The sequence below is a fragment of the Aythya ferina genome, assembly GCF_964211825.1.
Source record: "Aythya ferina genome assembly, chromosome: 3".
Classification (NCBI taxonomy): Eukaryota; Metazoa; Chordata; class Aves; order Anseriformes; family Anatidae; genus Aythya; species Aythya ferina.
This window is the reverse complement of record NC_140298.1, coordinates 96805234-96825586: the sequence shown is the minus strand read 5'-3', so window position 1 is coordinate 96825586 and position 20353 is coordinate 96805234. Positions and strand designations below refer to the sequence as shown.

At 36.7% G+C, this 20353-nt stretch overlaps 1 protein-coding gene across 1 annotated transcript in view; it reads right to left on the bottom strand.

The window, feature by feature from the left end:
• CSMD1 (CUB and Sushi multiple domains 1) overlaps positions 1–20353 on the bottom strand; it is a 1186176-nt gene that overhangs the window by 336954 nt on the left and 828869 nt on the right. The window lies entirely within an intron of this gene.

Genomic DNA, 20353 nt, shown 5'->3' with positions numbered 1-20353 from the left:
TTTCTAGCAGCTTGCAGTTTGACAGGGCACTGTGACCAGCACTCTGTTCTCTTCTTCTCCCTGTGTTCTAAAAGGTGTGTGGGGGGAAGCCTCTCGTACTCTTTTGATGAAAAGAATTTATGCATTCCCAAACGCGACAAAACTCAAGTGTGTTAACACAAGTGAGAATAGACCAACCAAACCAACAAAACAGACCAACCAAATGAATACAAAACCCCTCAGGGGTGCTCTGAACTCTTATTTTATTTTATTTTATTTTATTTTATTTTATTTTATTTTATTTTATTTTATTTTATTTTATTTTATTTTATTTTATTTTATTTTATTTTATTTTTCCTGCTAGCTATCTTGAACGTGTAAACTTCCATTCTGGTATGATTAGCTCTTCTTACGTGTTTTGTTCGTAGAAGTGAATACACAGATCCTCAGTACAGTAAATTATTGTATTCATTAATTTATGTAACAGGACAAGATTTTATTAGCCATGAGATTACTATTTCACTTTTGTATAGAAGAATAATCAAGGTGCCATGTCACACAAAGTCAATATGTCAATACTAAATGGAAAGAAATACAACAAATTTAAAAAATATTAATATTTTGGTGAGCCACAGTAACTGATTTCTCAGCCTTCTGCATTTTGGAAGTAAACATTTTATCTGTAATGCTCTTCAGAGTGGCAATCCAGCCAAATTAAATTTTCAATAGTACCTCTTCAGTGAATTGTACAGAAATATTGCTTTAAGTGCCATATAAAACATAATAATATTATCTGTTTAGGGATGACTTTCAACATGTTTCTAAGCACTGTTTTCAACCCTTAATTAAATTAACAACAAGCAGTACTAAATCATCATTTCTACATATAAATGATCTTGGAAACAGGTCCTGATACGGTTTTGATTTTCAGTTTTGCTAAGCTAAAGCACTATCTGAGATTTTTTTAAATAAACACATCCATGATTTTATTTTTGCTCTAAAAATCGCACTTTTATTTATTTATTTATTATTATTATTTTTTTTTTTCTGCCTAGAAGACTTTATTTCTTAACTACAGTGTTAAAAATCAAATAGGTCTATGTGCCATACAAGGTATCATCAAGTTATAGGTGATCATTCCCCTGTATCCTGCCATGCTGAGGCCGCACCTTGAGTACTGTGTTCAGTTTTGGGCCTCTCACTAAAAGGACATCAAGGCCCTGGAACATGTCCAGAGCAGCGCTACAAACGTGGTGAAGGGCCTGGAACAAAAGTCCTGTGAGGAGCGGCTGAGGGCACTGGGGTTGTTTACTCCGGAGAAGAGGAGGCTCAGGAGACCTCATTGCTCTCTACAACTGCCTGAAAGGAAGGTGTGGGGAGCTGGGGGTTGGCCTCTTCTCACAGATAACTAGTGATAGGACTAGAGGGAATGGCCTCAAGTTGTGCTAGGGGAGGTTCAGGTTGGAAATTGGGAGACATTTCTCAGAAAGAGTAGTCAGGCACTGGGACGGGTTGCCCAGGGAGGTGGGGGAGTCACAGTCCCTGGGCGTGTTTAAGAAGTCGGACCTGGTGCTTAGGGACTTGGTAGTAGTGGGGGGACAGTTGGACTTGGAGGTCTTTTCAGACCTTAATGATTCTATGATTTGTCTTAACATTATAAATTGAAATGTTAAAATTACTTTTAATAAATTTACTTATGTATTTGCATTTAACCATATTTATTATTATTATTATATGAGTCATTAGAAAAAACAAAATAATTTCACTCAAAAGCTGTAAGAATAATGACAGTGATGACAGCATATGCATTCTGAGAGTTGTTCAGCACTGCTTCTCACAGCTTTAATTTCCAAAAATAAAAAGCACCACAGAAAATCTAATTATGTATTTAATCTTTCAAGTAATAAAAGTATACCTACTTCAGATTTAAAAGCTAATCTCCCACACCAGAATGTACTTTATCAAATCCAATGCTTATGATAAAAATGTACTTTGTATATCAGTGATAATTAACATATTTATTTTCATCTTGTGTAATTCTCTGAAATTTATCTATGTTAAGAGAAATTGGTAAATATAATTGGCTTTAAATATTACAGGCTTGGTTCTTATATCATGTACATTGATTTTACATCTTTGCATCTCTAAGTGCTTGCATAGAGCTATTCTTGACCTATATTGATACAAAATGATATCATAATCAGGGAAGATAATGTCTGGTCATTAGTCTCACAACTATGGCAGTCTGCTCAAATATGAAGATAATAGTGCACTGTAAGAACATATTGGGACACAAGCAATTATTTGGATCTAATCCAATTTATGTACTGGCAAAGAAAACAGTCTGTCAGTTCACTTCATCTGTAATGAATATTCAATGAGGAGACTCTGAAAAACTCCATTAAAATGTAAAAAGAATAGCAGAAAAGGGTAGCTGCAGTTTTCCCCCTGCAGTATTATGTGACTTACTTTTAAATCATAGGGTATAAGGTACAAATAATTTACTCTGGGAAAACTATTTTCATTTTAATCAACAGCAAAACATTCCATAAATAGTATATCAGAAATATACATACAGATATATATATTACAGATATATTTCAAAGGCTTTTAGACAAGTTTTAAATAAGCTATCTTGTTCACAAAGAAGATGTGTATTTAACTATTATTCTGTTTAAATTCTTACAAACATATAGAAATTTGATGATATTGGCTAGAAACCTAAATGCAGTATAAAACACTCTTCAGACAATCTTGGCCACTGTCCGAGTAAAGTAGATTAAGATATGATGGTGGTACAAATTTGACTTACTTGTCAATGCAAACATCTGCAAACAAACTTTGATGGAGTTACAGGTTTACTTTGCCTTTTTTTAGGTAATGAACAAAATAACGTTCTTGCCTTTCTGCAGTTTCTTCTTTTACTGAATAATTACTGCACACAAGCTTTAAAAGCAAAGTGTCATCACTAGTATTTTAGAAATGTAGACTATCATGTAAATTCTAACTTTGAAATTGTAAGGAGCATTACAATAATGGATCCCTATATTTTATCATCATCATTTCCACGTGTTTACATAAATTTAAAGATGCAGTATATTGAAAAAATACTGAATAGTACCCTCCCCCCAAGTATATCCAATACAGTATGCATTTATTAAATTTAGCATAAACTCTGATACTTTCTTTGTATTGTTTTATCTGATAGAGCTGCAGAATGAGACTTTGCAATGCAGCTGTGGACACTCTTTAATGAAAATAACAGGATTGTATCAGACAGCATGAGAAAACACGATAAAACAGTGTCCTAGCATTCCACAACAAAAGCAAGTTACAAAATATCCCTGAAGGCTAGAACTACTTTTTAACACTTAACCATCAAAATAAAAATAATAATAATAATAAAGGTTTTAAAAAATATATATAGAAAAGCAAATACATATTTGAGTGTCATAAATGTTATCCTTTGCTGTCTTACATATTTAATAATGTATTGTCTTAAACATGTTGTGTTTTCTTATAACACATTTAACATAACATAAACATGTTATATTTTCTTATAACATTTAAATACACCTACAGACTATTAGTAAGTCTCTACAACCAGTTGGAGTCCCAGGTCAGTCACCTAGAATAACTCTCAATTACATATGACTTTACTCTTCCACTTCAAGACCCCTACTACCTTGTAACCATGTAGTGCAGTATCACCACTTCTAGTAACAAGCCATAACTCTTGTATTGAATTTTCAAGGCCTCGGAGATGGCACTTCCCACCTTTGTGCTGTCTGAACATGTTGCTGCAGCTTTCTTTTACTTTTGTATGGCAGCAACTTCTTAATTGATCTCTATGACTATACTTCATCTATGTATGGCACAACCATAGTTTTCTACAAATAGCTGTAATGAGCTGTTATTCTATTGGAATTATCTTAACAAAAGGACGTAGGATAAGGAAATGTGGGTTTGGTCTTGGGACTGCAGAGGTCTTGAGGGGCAGATAGAAGACAGATTATTGAGGTAAAGACATGGGATGACAACAGATGAGGCACAGGCTTGGCACTGGGAACTACATGGGCATAAACCACTCAACATGGGTCAGGAAGCGTAGACCAAGAGCTGGATGAAATTAACTTTGAGAGTATAAAGAGAGCAAAGAAACAATATCTAATATGCATAAGGCACACTGTGTATAGTAAATTTGGATGTGACATTATTTGTAGATGTTGATGAATAAAGTCAGATAAAGGTGTGTGCTAACAAACGTATAAAAATAGTCCAAAGTCCAAAAGGTCCTTACAGAAGGAAGTATAAAGCAGCAACACAAACATTATATTCATGCCAATGAAAGACTCCAGAGGCTGATGACTTCTACTGTTAACCTCTCCAGCACTCCAAATGGTGAGAATAACCCCAAGAAAAGGGATAGAAACTAACAACTATGTTATAATTTTAATACTACTATAGTTATTATTACCATTTAGACAACTATATACAAGTACACTAACTTCAATATTTTTTTTTTCTGTAATAATTACGTATAGACTAATAAGGTTTCTTGAATTAGACTACTGAGATTTCCATTATACTGACAATTAATTCTTGGCTTTACTTATACATAGTTTGCTTCCTTTTAGTCCCTGAACAAGATTTTGATTTCTTTCTGTTGAGTTACCATTTTGCAATCAGGAGTCCTAAAAATAACAATAGATTAAGTCTTAGCAGATTTAATTATACTGCACTTTTCTGATATATTATTGCTCAACCTTTACTTTCATTTCCATGGTGACATGATTAATGGTGATGACAACTTGCATTTCTATAGCAGTTACTAATGAAGGAGCTTACAATCTTCTGCAAATATCAATACATATAAACTGAAGTATCATTTTATAGTAAAACACCCCGCTCTCTATATATTCAAAACACATTTACAGAGTTCCTTCTTTGATCTGATGTGAGCAGCTGTAAAACTGGCTTTAGTTTCCAAACTTTGTTTCATTTGGTTGCTACACAATTTTTCCTCTTTCCTGTGTCTCTAAAAAGACATGGTTAGGTGTATCTGTTAAAAAGCTTAATTTAAACTATTATAAACATATTCTTGTTCTTTATAGTATACAGCATATGTGTACACAAGACAGCAGGATCCACACTGGAACACAATCTATTGTGTTTTGAGAATAGCCAGAACACAGTGGCTATCTATGCCATACCTGAAAACATCTGGAAACTATGTAACTTTCAGTATCTGATTTTTCCATTTGTAAACACGTTATCTACAAATCTTATTCATTTCTCCACTATCAGTATGCACCACCGGCATTTCTTTTGTATGTATATATACTTGTATAAAAACTCATTACATGTTGAGGATCCTACATCAAGGTTCCTCATTAAAAACTCATTACATGTTGAGGATCCTTGATGTAGGATCCTCAACATTTATTACTAAGATTTTAAAATGGATGAAAAGTTGGAATAAATATATGTAATAAAAGTAAGGATTTGTATTTATTTTAATTTGTGAGGTACAACATTATAATCAAAAGTGGCATACCTAATTCTGTTAACAACCTACTCCACTTATGCCTTAGCTAGCAAATTTTGCATTCAAGATGAGCAGATACTAAAATTTATGAGGAAACATTATCTAGTGCTTAAGAAAAGCTGAGTTATCCTAATATACCTCCACACCTGTTTTTCTGAGTATTGCAAATATAAATCAGTAAAAGTTCTACCATATTCAAAACAAAGTCTGAAGTGACATATTACTTTTTGGATTCCTCTTTGGATTTATTTTGTGTATTTTCTATGTACTTACTGATAGGCTTCTCTCTTTTGGTCCTAAGTCAGGATACTATTTATTTCTTTGGATACTGGAGTTTATTTATCTTATTTTTTAAAAGATTTTAGCAATTAAAAAAAAAAAAAAAAAAAAAAAAAAAAAAAAGGGGAGAGAAAAAAATAATAATAAAATTTGTGTAATATCACAAATGACTATCCTAACAAAAATCACCATTTCTGAAAGGACTTTTGCCCAATCTGTTTTATCACATCTTCAGAGCTTTCTTTCCTTTTCTTATACTTCCCACATGTACAATGTTCATGAAACCAAATTATAAGCATTACCAAGTATCAAGTAAATTACCAAATTATCAAGTAAAGAGCTATTACTGAATGCAGCTAAAATGTGAAGATATTAGCTAAGTTTAAATTACCAAAACATAATGACTTTTTTTGTCTTTTAAGTTTAGCAGGAGATTTTGCCATTCCTGGTTTCAGTCATAATAGACTTGTTAACCCATGAAAGTATTAATAAAAATTCTATCAAATTTCATGACTGTCTTTTCATATTTATTTAGCTTTATATTTATATTATATATATTAATATATAAATATATTAATATATTTATATTTAAAATATAAATATATTTAAATGTATAAAATTTAAATATATATAAATATATTTATATATTTATATATATAATATAAATATTATGTATATTATTATATATTTATATCTTACCTTTCTCTACACAGCTCCCCAAATTTCCTTTTTTTTTTTTTTGACAGCTTTCTTGAGAGCAGCTATATTTTTTAAATGTAAAGCTGATGTTAAATACTTTGAATTTAATGTCATTCTGCATAAACAGATGGAGACTGTATTCTTTAATCATGCACACAATTCACTTAAAGTTTTAGCTTTCATTAAAATGTCCAGTCTTCTAGCTTCCAGCCAGAAGCATTGAAGTGCTTCTAGAAATAGGCAGATAACTAAAAAATTAGGCCAGGATCAGAAAATGCTGTGGTCTTGATAAAGAATATCACAAAAAGAAAAGATAATGAAAGGCACCGCAGAAACATCATAGTACACAGTAATACTAAATACATGCTTAATATACCCTAATAATCAGAGAAATGAGCTGGTTGCCTTTCTTAAATTCATGCTTCAAAATCTACATCACATTAAGTACAACACTATTTGAACAAAAGGACTCACACAAGGCAGGAAATGCAGTACGCTTTTTTGAATGTGATACTTCTGGTGCAGTGACGTTTATGGCAACATTTATTTAAGAAAGAACTTGTTGAGAATGAAGTTGTATTTCAAGCAATCTGTAAGAAACAGATTATTATTTTTTTTTCAAGAACAATTTTATTTCCTTTCCTTCTCAACTGCAGCAACTTCAATAAGCATTCTGAAGGAACAGAAAACAACCAGGAAATGAGTACACATTTGGATTACTTGTCTCAAGTATCTTTAACTATCAGCTGTTAACCTCTTTCCCCCCCTGCCTTAATTATAATCCACATGCATGTTAATGCTACAGGCAGCTCTAAGAAACCCTTTCCGTACTAAATAGTTAGCTGTTGGTGGGTCTTGGATACCTTCATGCAACAAGAAATAGCTGTAGGCATACTACTAGGCATCTGCTTTACAGGCTTCTGTAATTCTTTATTGCTTGATGAATGTATGGATATACACAAGCTGCCAGAATGACAGTCATCTGGAACACAGAGGCATCTCAATGTCATGGTAACTCTGGTATAGAGTGCAGACTATCTACTGCAGAAGGATACAAAGCAAGGAACCCCCATACCAAGTCTTCACTGCTAATGCTTTTACTAAGTTTTTATGTGAGAGTGACTGCTCCTCTACGATTTTTTAATATTGGACCTGAATAAATAGGATGATTTCTTGAAGCTTGCAGTTCTATAAAAATAAAGAATCCTTTTCCCATCGAGTGTGAAAAACTAAGATCCTCAAGAGATACGCTAAAACTTAAGAAACAGCCTCATGGTGACAACTCAGTGGAGTTTAAAATTACAGGAAAGGAGATTGCACAGTTGGGTAGATAAGTCAAAAAAAAAAAAAAAAAAAAAAAAAAAGGCCAAAAATAGGCAAAGGATTCAGAATCCTATGCACACTTTAGGAAGGGCTGTAAAATACGATCCTTTGAGACAGAGGTTCATCTTCTCCTGTGACAACTGTCCATGTACATTCCATAAATGAATTGAATCTTATCTGTTTATACAAATACCTGAAAGGAGAGTGCAAAAAGAGAATTAAAACCAGTAGTTTGGAACCTGTTCAAGGAAGAAAAGCTGTCTCTGATAAAAAGTCCTAAGTAAGCCATCATGGCTTGGGATGGAATGACAATTACCTTCTGCATGTCCAGCTGTGAGGCATGGATGCTTAAACATAAATTGCATCTTATTGGATGGTGAAAAGATTTGTATTTTCCTATTTTCTTGTAAGTTTCAACACCAATCAATCAACAAAATAAGAAAAAAGGGCTTTATCCTGCATATGAAAGTCAATAATACTTAAAACCATCATGAAGATGCATAAAGCAAAAGGAAGGACCTTGCACTGACAGTGAACCTCAGACAGATCCAAAAGGATATGATACAGGTGGTGTTTTCACCTATCCCTACGGTAGCAGGGAGGGGTACAAATAGGACATGGAAAGCCCACCTGATAAACACGTGGCTCAGAGGCTGGTGCCAGCACAGAAATCTTGTTTCTTTTGACCATGGGGCACTTTACTCAGCAGCTGGCCTGATGGCCGCAGGTGGGTCCCTATCTCTAAGGGGAAAATGGATCCTGGGCCAGGAGCTGGTGGGGCTCATTGAGAGGGCTTTAAACTAGGTAAGAAGGGGAATGGGGCTGAAACAAGGCTTGTTGGGGCTGAATCAAGGCTTGTTGGAGCTGTGCCAGGGGGAACAATAGCAAGGCCAGAGGATAAGGCAATGGCCCAGCTGAAGTGCATCTACACCAATGCACGCAGCATGGGTAACAAACAGGAGGAGCTGGAAGCCATTGTGTGGCAGGCAGGCTACGACTTGGTTGCCATCACAGAGACGTGGTGGGACCACTCTCATGACTGGAGTGCTGCAATGACTGGCTATAAGCTCTTCAGAAGGGACAGGCAGCACAGAAGGGGTGGTGATGTTGCTCTCTATATTAGAGAATCTTTTGGTGTTGTGGAACTCGAGGCTGGGAATGACAAGGTCGAGTCCCCGTGGTTTAGGATCGGCGGGAAGGCCAACAAAGGAAGCATCCTGGTCTAGGTCTGTTATAGACAGCCGAACCCGGGTGAGGACACAGATGAGGAGTTCTACAGGCAGCTGACAGAAGTTGCAAAATCATCGGCGCTTGTTCTCGTGGGGGACTTCAACTTCCCTGACATATCCTGGAAACACAACACAGCCCAGAGAAAGCAATCTAGGAGGTTTCTGGAGAGCGTGGAAGATAGCTTCCTGACGCAGCTGGTTAGTGAGCCTACCAGGGGTGGTGCCCCGCTAGACCTTCTCTTCACAAACAGAGGAGGACTGGTGGGAGATGTGGTGGTCGGAAGCTGTCTTGGGCAGAGTTACAACGAAATGGTGGAGTTCACTATTCTTGGCGAGGCCAGGAAGGGGACCAGTAAAACCACTGTATTGGACTTCCAGAGGGCTGACTTTGTGCTGCTCAGGACACTGGTTGGTAGAGTCCCTTGGGAGGCGGTTCTGAAGGGCAGAGGAATCCAGGAAGGCTGGTGCTCTTCAAGAAGGAAATCTTAATGGCACAGGAGCAGTTCTTTCCCACGTGCCCAAAGATGAGCTGACATGGAAGACTGGCCTGGCTCAACAGAGAGTTGCAGCTCGAGCTTAGGAGAAAAAAGAGGGTTTATAATCTTTGGAAAAAAGGGCGGGCCACTGAGGAGGACTATAAGAATGTTGCAAGGCTGTGCAGGGACAAAATTAGAATCGCCAAAGCTCATCTGGAGCTCAATCTGGCTACTGCTGTTAAAGACAACAAAACATCTTTTTACAAATACATAAATGCAAAACAGAGGACTAAGGAAAATCTCCATCCTTTACTGGATGCGGGGGGAAAGCTTGTTACAAAAGATGAGGAAAAGGCGGAGGTGCTTAATGCCGTCTTTGCCTCAGTCTTTAGCGGCAATACTGGTTGTTCTCTGGATACCCAGTACCCTGAGCTGGTGGAAGGGGATGGGGAGCAGAATGTGGCCCTCACTATCCATTAGGAAATGGTTGGTGACCTGCTATGGCACTTGGATGTGCGCAACTCAATGGGGCTGGATGGGATCCACCCAAGGGTACTGAGAGAACTGGCAGAGGAGCTGGCCAAGCAGCTTACCATCATTTATCTGCAGTCCTGGCTATCAGGGGAGGTCCCAGTTGACTGGCGGCTAGCAAATGTGACACCCATCTACAAGAAGGGCGGGAGGGCAGACCCGGGGAACTATAGGCCTGTCAGTTTGACCTCAGTGCCAGGGAAGCTCATGGAGTAGATTATCTTGTGTGTCATCGCGTGGCACTTACAGGACAAGCAGGTGATCAGGCCCAGTCAACATGAGTTTGTGAAAGGCAGGTCCTGCTTGACGAACCTGATCTCCTTCTATGACAAAGTGACGCACTGGGTGGACGAGGGAAAGTGCTGTGGATGTGGTCTACCTTGACTTCAGCAAGGCTTTTGACACCGTTTCCCACAGCATTCTCCTCAAGAAACTGGCTGCTCTTGGCTTGGACTCACATACACTTCGTTGGGTTAGAAACTGGCTGGATAGCCGGGCCCAAAGAGTCGTGGTGAATGGAGTCAAGTCCACAGTCACTAGTGGCTTTCCCCAGGGCTCGGTGCTGGGGCCGGTCCTCTTTAATATCTTCATCGATGATCTGGACATCTGAGTGCACCCTCAGTAAGTTTGCAGATAACACCAAGCTAGGTGCGTGTGTCAACCTGGTTGAGGGTAGGAAAGCTCTGCAGCAGGATCTGGATAGGCTGCACCAATGGGCTGAGGTCAACTGCATGAAGTTCAACACGGCCAAGTGCTGGGTCCTCCACCTCGGGCGCAATAACCCCAAGCAGAGCTACAGGCTGGGAGATGAATGGTTGGAGAGCTGCCAGGCAGAGAAGGACCTGGGAGTGATGGTGGATAGTCGGCTGAATATGAGCCAGCAGTGTGCTCAGGTGGCCAAGAAGGCCAACAGCATCCTGGCTTGCATAAGAAACAGTGTGGCCAGCAGGGCTAGGGAGGTGATTGTCCCCCTGTACTCGGCTCTGGTGAGGCCGCACCTCGAGTACTGTGTTCAGTTTTGGGCCCCTCGCTACAAGAAGGACATGGAGGTGCTTGAGCGGGTGCAGAGAAGGGCGACGAAGCTGGTGAGGGGCCTGGAGAACAAGTCCTACGAGGAGTGGCTGAGGGAGCTGGGATTGTTCAGCCTGGAGAAAAGGAGGCTCAGGGGCGACCTTATCGCTCTCTACAGGTACCTTACAGGAGGCTGTAGCGAGGTGGGGGTTGGTCTGTTCTCCCACGTGCCTGGTGATAGGACGAGGGGGAATGGGCTTAAGTTGAGCCAGGGGAGTTTTAGGTTAGATGTTAGGAAGAACTTCTTTACCGAAAGGGTTGTTAGACATTGGAACAGGCTGCCCAGGGAAGTGGTGGAGTCACCATCCCTGGAAGTCTTTAAAAGACGTTTAGATGTAGAGCTTAGGGATATGGTTTAGTGGAGGACTTGTTAGTGTTAGGTCAGAGGTTGGACTCGATGATCTTGAGGTCTCTTCCAACCTAGAGGTTCTGTGATATTAAAGGACTGTTTTTAAGCCCTATTACAGCACACTCCTTTGACACTGAAAGTCATGCACCAGTTTCCCTTTCTAAAGGGCTGTAAAAGAAATAACTATAACAACAATAACAAAAAAACAAACAAACAAAAAAACTATTATCACCACTTAAGCCTGAAAATAGAAAAGGAAGTTTTCAGTATTTTAAAGTCTAAACTTAAGGTTGTCAACTAGCCTCTCTCATCAGCACCTGAAAACATTCGCTATAGAAATTTCTGCATTTGAGGTGTACAGGAAGTTTTCAGGAGTGAATGAGAGACTATGTTAAATAAACTGGATTCTTAAAAAGAAATTAAAACAAATAAATAAATAATACTGATTGTACAGTGGGGTGCAGCAACAACTACACGCACCATAAACACAAACCATTGCATAAGAAGTTCAAAAGTCATCACTATATGGTTAGAAATGGCTGTGACTAAAGAAGTCATAAAATGAAAAATAGCAAAAGACTAACATTAAAGGAAAGCAAGATTGAAATACCTGACCCAAGAAGAGGTAAAAATGCTTAGGTATATGAGGCCTGGAGTATTCCATTTTTATTTTAATAAAGAGTTTCAAATATGGTCTAGGAAAAATAGATTTGTATATTTAACATTACTGGCCAAAGTATTAAAAAGTATAGCAAAGAACAGAATTAGTGGATAGCAATGGTGTATCTAGGAGAATGGAATGATCAGTAGAGTGAGAAAGTTTGCTAATGACAGATCTCTTCAAAATAATAAATCTGAGAGCCTGATGTGAAAATTACACACACACAAAACAAACAAACAAACAAACAAACAAAAAACACAACAAAAAAACAGAGCTTATAACAGACTGACTGGCAGATGAAATTTGATGTAGACAAATATTAAATGATGCATAAGACAAAATTAAGTTTAACTGCACAAAAAAAGTGATGGATTGGAAACTGGTAAATAAGGGTAACAGTTTGGTGTTATGAAAGATAATGTCACAAAAATTTAAGTCAGTACAGACGGAAGTGAACTAAACATTAAGAGGGCAACAAAATAAAATAGAATGGGGAACATAATTTTGTTATCAGATAAACTTTCTTCCTGAATACTTCATGCAGCTTTGGTCCTCCAATCTCAGAAAATAAAAAAGAGGGCTGTAGTAAGGCTTTTGCCATTGATATGACAGCCTCACGGGCAACCCTGGTAACACTGTCTAACTTAAAATGTTATGGAGTAGGGGCAGTGCTGATGGGAAAATTATTAATATTTTCACTTTTAGATTTGAGAGATGTACAGAAGCTTTTGTTGTTGTTTTTGTTAGCCAAGCTGTATGCCCAAATAGTAAGCATGGTATTTAACCTGAAACTGGGTACATAACCTGAAACTGGGAAGAACTGTAAGTACTCTGGTAGACAGGTTGAGAAAGCAAAGCGACCTTGAAGAATAGGACCATAAGAAGAAACAAAAGTGTCATTTAACAGCATCTACGTTTAGAAAAGTGAAATGTACTGCTTATTTACAGGCTGACAGCTCATTAGAAGAAGATCTGGATATAGAGCACAAGTTGAACATGAATCAACAGCCACCTCAGAAGTCAGACATCATAATAAAGTGTGCATGTGAGTCTCTAACAGATGGGAGGACTTTTTTCCTCTTTAATCAACTTCTATAAAAGATCTCAAATGCAAAGCTGTGTCAATTTTTGACCTGACACTTCAAAAAAAAGTATCAGTTAACTGGAAACTATTTCCTGTATAAGAAATTAATATAAATATTTGACATTATTTATTTCTCAGGAATACAAGCGATGGAAGAGTTCGAGTCATCTCAGTATCAGCTCATTTTTTTCAAAACAACAACACAGGATACATTATTTAAGCTGCCTAATATCTTTACCAATAAGTTGAAAACAACAGAACTAGTATAACAATGATGAAAGGCAAGTGAGTATGAGTTGAGGAGGTTGTTTGAGGTAGCTGGAAAAGGTTTTGTTCACCATCCCATGGGTTTGAACAGATCATTTAGTTCACTATAATCTTAAAGACTGTACATTGGCTGGGATGCAGGGTCAATACAACATGCTCCCTTTCTCCAACAGCAGTGGAATGACAGTATTTATAGCATGTGATTTGAAGTGTGAGTTTTGTTCAAACCTATTCTATTTCCAATGGAGCAATGTAGAGCAAAGCGCTAACTGCAGGTCCACAATCAAGACTTTTCCTTTAGCACTGTATTTTTCTCTGTTTTGTAGTACATACATTTTTGAAGTAAAATTGAATTTAATTGTAATGAGTCTATGTCACGTGAAAAAAACATAGAAGCCTGACAAATCCAATTTAAATTATGTTGAACTTGAATGACATCTGAGTAAGAAATGATTTGTTCTTCAGATTTGATTATATTCCTGCTGACACTTGATAATATATTGTAACTCTCTGAGTTACAATAGACTTAGAGGACATATACTCAAATCCTTTTTCTTTCTAAAATTGATCAGCAATAACTGCATCTCCTGAGAGCATGCAGTGAAAAACAAACAAAAACAAAAAGCTATTTCTATGAAATTACAGGAGCCAGTAGAGTCACAGTATCACCTGACTGTTACTGATTTTATTTGTCCTGTTGCAATTATGGCTTTTGTGGTAGAAAAAAGTAATAAATAAAAATGCTGAGGAAAATGCATCAGGTTGCTTCTTAAAATCACAGAATAATTTAGGTTGGAAGGGACCTTGGTAGCTCACTAGTTGAACTTGTTCAAAGAAGGGTCAAGAGTGAATTCAGTCCAGGTTAGTCAGGGCTATATCCAGTCAGGTCATAATGAAACAACTAATTGTTTCATCATGAAACCATTTCCAGCCATATGAAGGACAAGAAAGTCATCAGAAGTCATCAGCATGGATGCAACAAGGCAAAGTTATGCTTGACAAACATCCTACGTTTCTACAATAAAATGACTAGCCTGGTAGATGAGGAGAATGCAGTGAATATTGCTGTCCTGGGCTTCAGTAAGGCTTTTGACAATGTCTCCCATACGGTCCTCATAGAGAAGCTGTTAACATACAAGCTGGATTAGCAGCCAGTGACATGGATTGAACACTGGCTGAAGAGCCAGGCATAGAGGGTGATCAGTGGTACTAATTAGTACCTGTGAGGCCACACCACATGTTCTGGGCTCCCCAGTACAAGACGGACATGAACATATTGGAGAGAGTCCAAATGAGATTGGTACGGTTTTTATTATAGCTACAGGTGACCAGGGAACTGAGCAGAAAGTGGTTCCAGTATTGTTCTTTGCAATACATCAACAAGCTCCTTTTATAATTTGTCCTATATGCTGAAGAGAAATAGATGAGACATTAATATGAAAGCTCTGGCAAAGGTTCTTGAGCATACAGAAATTTCTGTCCTTTAAAAATAAATAATGGACCCACACAAAGCAATCATGTTCAAAGCTGGCCAGTCTTAAAAGCAAGCTAGAAGTATGAGAAGTTTATATGACATAATAAAATGAAACATATCTGATTCTACCAAGCACCACTGTGTCTTTCACAAAGGCAATGTCACTTTTTTATCTTTTTAAAATTTGAAAAAATAAAGAATAAAAAAAATTACAAACATATATGGATAATTGGTTAGAGCAAGTCACAGTGTTTAGTGACTGATTGTCACTAAAAAGATGCTAGTGGAAAGCAAAAGAGATTGATAAATGAGGTTGTTCACGACAAGTTATTTCTTTTAGTTTCACTACAGCTACTATTGTTTGATTTCCACTACTCAGAAGGATTAGTAACTGCAAATAACGCACAGTCTCTTCCTATTGTGTAGTTCTTTTTGTCTGTGGTTAAGAAACATGAGTTGTTAGTAAAAAAGTGAAATAAAAAAATATGTTTGTGATTGAGTAAAAGCTCAGCATTTGCTTTTCTATCACAAAAAGGGTATTTTTACATGATTTTTTTTTTCCAAGAAACTTTTCAAAATGCAATTGGGACATAATAAAGGAAATTAATTCTGCCTATTCATCTGCTGTCTATTAATCACTTCAAACAGAAAAATGCAAAGTCCTTTTTGGAATACAAATCTAGATAACAATACTAAAAAATAAATACATTTGAGACTACTCTAATGTTATTAATTCTAAATGTGGTTCTCTAATGCCATTTCTAAACAATTTTATTCTCTCTTTATCAGTATCAGTGTCTATTTCATAGACATTTTCATTAGCTAAATTAAAAAATGCTTGCATTACGTCTATAGATATACTAAGCCTCCATAAAAAGCTTATAGCTAGATTTAAAGAGTTAGATTTTTCCTAATGACTTCAATAAAGGCTCTAATAGCATATTAATTCTTTTGGGATTGTGCACAATACTTTGTATGAAAAATATATTTGAATGGGGTGACCATCTGGTAGCTGCACAAGAATAATTCTGTCATTTTGATACTAGCAGTCATGGTTCCTTATTTAAACTAAACACTTTTCTAAGATACATTACCACAATCTATATCATGGAACAAAACATGTAAAATAACAGCATTAAACATTTCTTATTTTTCCAATATATTCAGTATGATCTAGAAGATCACAGTGCAAGCATGTATCATTTTTTTTTCCTATTACTACAAAGTGCCCATTCCTATAAAACATGGTTCAGAAGTGGTGCTGTCAAAACATTTGTTGCAAATTTTCTCTTTGTCTCAGTGTTTTTGTATAGAATAGCAGTTCTCCTCTTTTATTAAAAACATTTTTCATCCTGTGATTGTAAGATAATCTAAAATGTGAATCAAGGGCAAATATGAATATGTAGAAAGTCTAAGGAAATAGCTTATGGTGATGAATTCTGCCCATTATATCTCATCAGAGACCTTTGGACTGTGATATTAACATTTTTGCACAGCATCAAAATGTTGAACCTCTGTTACAGAATTCAATGTTCAATATGTCAATAATACCCAGTATCTTTTTTTCTGTCTCCCTGTTTTATAGCAACCGATTCGGTATGTGAGCATACTGTTGTATAACTGCCATCAAAAGGACAATTCACTGAATTACAAGGCACATATAGACTAATCAGTTTTCTGTCAGACCAGGCAGGTCTGACAAGATCCCACTTACAATCATTCCCAATTGCAGGAACGGGAACTTCAGATTTCAACATGCCTTCAGAAGGTAGAAGATTAATTTGTAAAAATAATTACACGTTTTCTGAATTCTGATTACTACAAAGCGAGTGTGGGAAAAAAAAGCATCTGATCAGTATAATTCTGTCAGTGTTTACCTTCTAATGTCCACAGAGATTTATAAAGAATAAACAGTAAAATAAACAAACAAAGTATCATTGCCCTTGTTGAAAGCTATTACTAGATTGCTGCTACTGCAACCATGGAAATGATTTCATTGTCTTACTCATGAAGAATAAGGAGGAAGGTTATTTCTTGAAGGTGAATAGGATTAATTTTGCTTCATGTGGATGAAAAAACATGAAAAAACAGTATGCTGGAATAATGTCAGTCAAAAATATTATGACTGTAATTTGATGCCAATATGATGACATTTCCTAACTGAAACCCAAAGTTAAAGACAATTAATATTTAAATCATATCTCTAAATAGTGCTCATGTCTATTAAAGCTGTCATATTTTTCTCAAATAGAATCTCAATTTATTTTTCTTGGCCTTTTTGAAGATAAAATCATTAAACGTTACTACTTCTTTCTAGGAAAAAAAAAAAAAAAAAAGGATCCTAAAGATAATCTTGATTTTTAAAATCTCATTTCTTAAGTGCTTGAATGAGGAGAATAGCCACGTGAAAGTATAAATTCTAGTGGAAAACCAGCCTTTGTTAGATATTTATCAGGTAAGCATCACAGTTCCTGAATAATGCCACATTTTTATTGTTAAATGTTATTTTTAACAGCACCTATAAAATACTTCTGTGGAACTTCATATGCAAAATTTTGCTTGCATAATCAAGTATCTTTAGTAGTCAAAATTAACATTGTACAGTGCTTAAGTGAAAACCTGTAAATTCTTTAAAATTGTCTATAATCTCACTGTTTTACTTAAAATGCCATGAAGATAAGCTTGATAGTTCTTATGTCCAATCATATGAATGCCCAGTCATAGAGAAAAATGTGAAATATGTACACGAACACATTAATGTTTTCAACATACATGTTGAAAACAGTTGGCTAATCAGAGAATCACTAAGGTTTTAAAGGATCTCCTGAAGTCATCTAGTCCAACCCCCGACTCACAGCAGGTACAATTAGGTTATAAAGTTTACTATAATTCAAGTGGTTATACTAAATTACTAAAAATCTAGTGGTGCAATAGATACCAACTCCCTTGTTATTTTAACACATTATTTTAAATCCAATTCATGAATTAGATTTTGATTGATCTAATTAAAAGAACATGGATTGAACATAATTTTGCTGAAAACAGTGTCTTATCAACATAGTTGCAATACAAATTGAAAAAAAAAAAAAGCAACAAACAACAAATTAATAGAACATTATAATAGAATTCTTCAGTGAATATCTTTGGAACAGCTATCAAGAGATACACCTATTCACGATTTATAAAGTGACAAAAAGAAGCAAACGCAAAAATGACCGAGCAAGTGTTACTGATTGTCTGAATATTATTCAAACTGAAAGTATTCCACAACAGAAACGAGATACACACAAAAGGTCTCAGTTATGATTCTTCTACCTCATTTAAATAGGAAGTATATAGCTGTACATGTATATTTGAAGTGATCAGAGCCATGTTTCAGAAATCACTAATGAGGATGGGATTCAGTATAAATCTAAATACACAGCTAGTGTCATTTGAAAGTGTAAGATACCATACATTTCCTGAAGTTACAGGATCAGTGAGATACCCACAATTTTCTGAAGCACAAGGAGGCCAGGAAGTACTCCTTGAAGCATCTGCCCCATCCCTGAGGTGCTCAAGGCCAGGCTGGATGGGGCTTTGAGCAACCTGGTCTAGTGGGAGGTGTCCCTGCCCATGGCAGGGGGGCTGGAATTAGGTGATTTTTAAGGTTCCTTCCAACTTAACCATTCTGTTATCCTGTGAAGTATCTGAAATGAACTCTAGAACACCTATATGAAGATGTTCACCTGTTGGTGTTCAAAGGTGCTTTAGGTATCTAAAATCTCACTGATGTTAATTTAGCTAAACGCACTATTCACCTGATTGGCAGCTAGCTGAAGCTGCTGTGTAGCCTCCCCTGGCAATACATGAAGCTTAAGCACTGATAGCTCAGCAAGTTTCCCTACAATTAAACATCTCACGCTGAGATGGTTTAAGGTATCAGACATGTATTCATGGTCTTGTAGATAGAACTTGATCTATAGGAAATTTATGCCTTTCTAGATACACACCTGGAGGCAAAGCAGAAGAACTTAGAGAATCTCAGATGACCCTAGAGATTTCTCTGATGGGAAACCGAGTCTTTAGACTGCCTGTGCACATCTAGTTCTAAGAGTATTGAATAACATACGGACAGTCCATTTTTAAAAGCGATAACCAGAAGAATGCACTGTTAATCTACATAGGTGTATCTCTAGTGCAAAAATATACCATCAGTCTCATATCTTGACTTGTTCTTGATGGAACTAAATTGTGCAGAACGAAACAGTGGAAGTCAATGATATTTTGCAGAGTGCAGTAGCTGCGAGTTTTGGGGAGAAGCTAACCAATTACCTTGGAAACATAATAGTCCAACTGCTCACTTCAAGTGGAAATAGCTATTAGCTTGTTTACTAATTATTATTTGAATGAGCATTAAAGAAAATAAGTAACCTAGAACAAACATTGTATATGCTATTTGATAAAAAAAAAAATAAAATCAGTATGTATTTTCCATTCAGATCAGGTAACAGCAGGAACATTATTGATCCTAAGGAGGTAATAAGTGGCTAATAAATACATATATGTACATATTGGTAAGCATTTAGTGTTATGCACATAGAATTACACGTGTGTAATAGCATGCATGAAACACCTTCTGAAAGATAGTACAAGGTAAAAATAATTTACCAGTCAATCTGTTTAAAATTAGGGGAGAGAAAAACAAAAACAAAAACAAAAAACACCTGATTACAGAGAAATACAATACAGACATCAAAATATTTCAAAATACCTAAGATAGGATTAAAAAGAAGGATCATTCAGGAAGCTGTTGACTTGACAGTCTAATAACACAGAACAGTGCTTGGAATTGTATTAACTCTGTGAAAGACTGAATTAAAACATCACATACTCTGCCTGCTTGCATACTCTGCACAACTGCTTTCTTTGCCTCAGAAGAACCCTAGAATATCCTGAGTTGGAAGGGACCCATAAAGATCATCAAGTCCAACTCCTGGCACCACACAGGTCTGCCCAAAAGTTTAGACCATGTGACTAAGTGCACAGTCCAATCGCTTCTTAAATTCAGACAGGCTTGGTGCAGTGACTACTTTCCTGGGGAGCCTGTTCCAGTGTGCAACCACCCTCTCGGTGAAGAACCTCTTCCTGATGTCCAGCCTAAACTTCCCCTCCCTCAGCTTAACACCATTCCCACGGGTCCTATCACTGGTGTTTACAGAGAATAGGTCACCTGCCTCTCCACTCCCCCTCGCGAGGAAGTTGTAGACCGCGATGAGGTCCCCCCTCAGCCTCCTCTTCTCCAGGCTGAACAGGCCAAGTGAAACAAACAAATGACAAACAACTGACAAACAGCTAATAGATAACAAGAAAATGCTCATTACAGGCAATACCCTGAGCAATA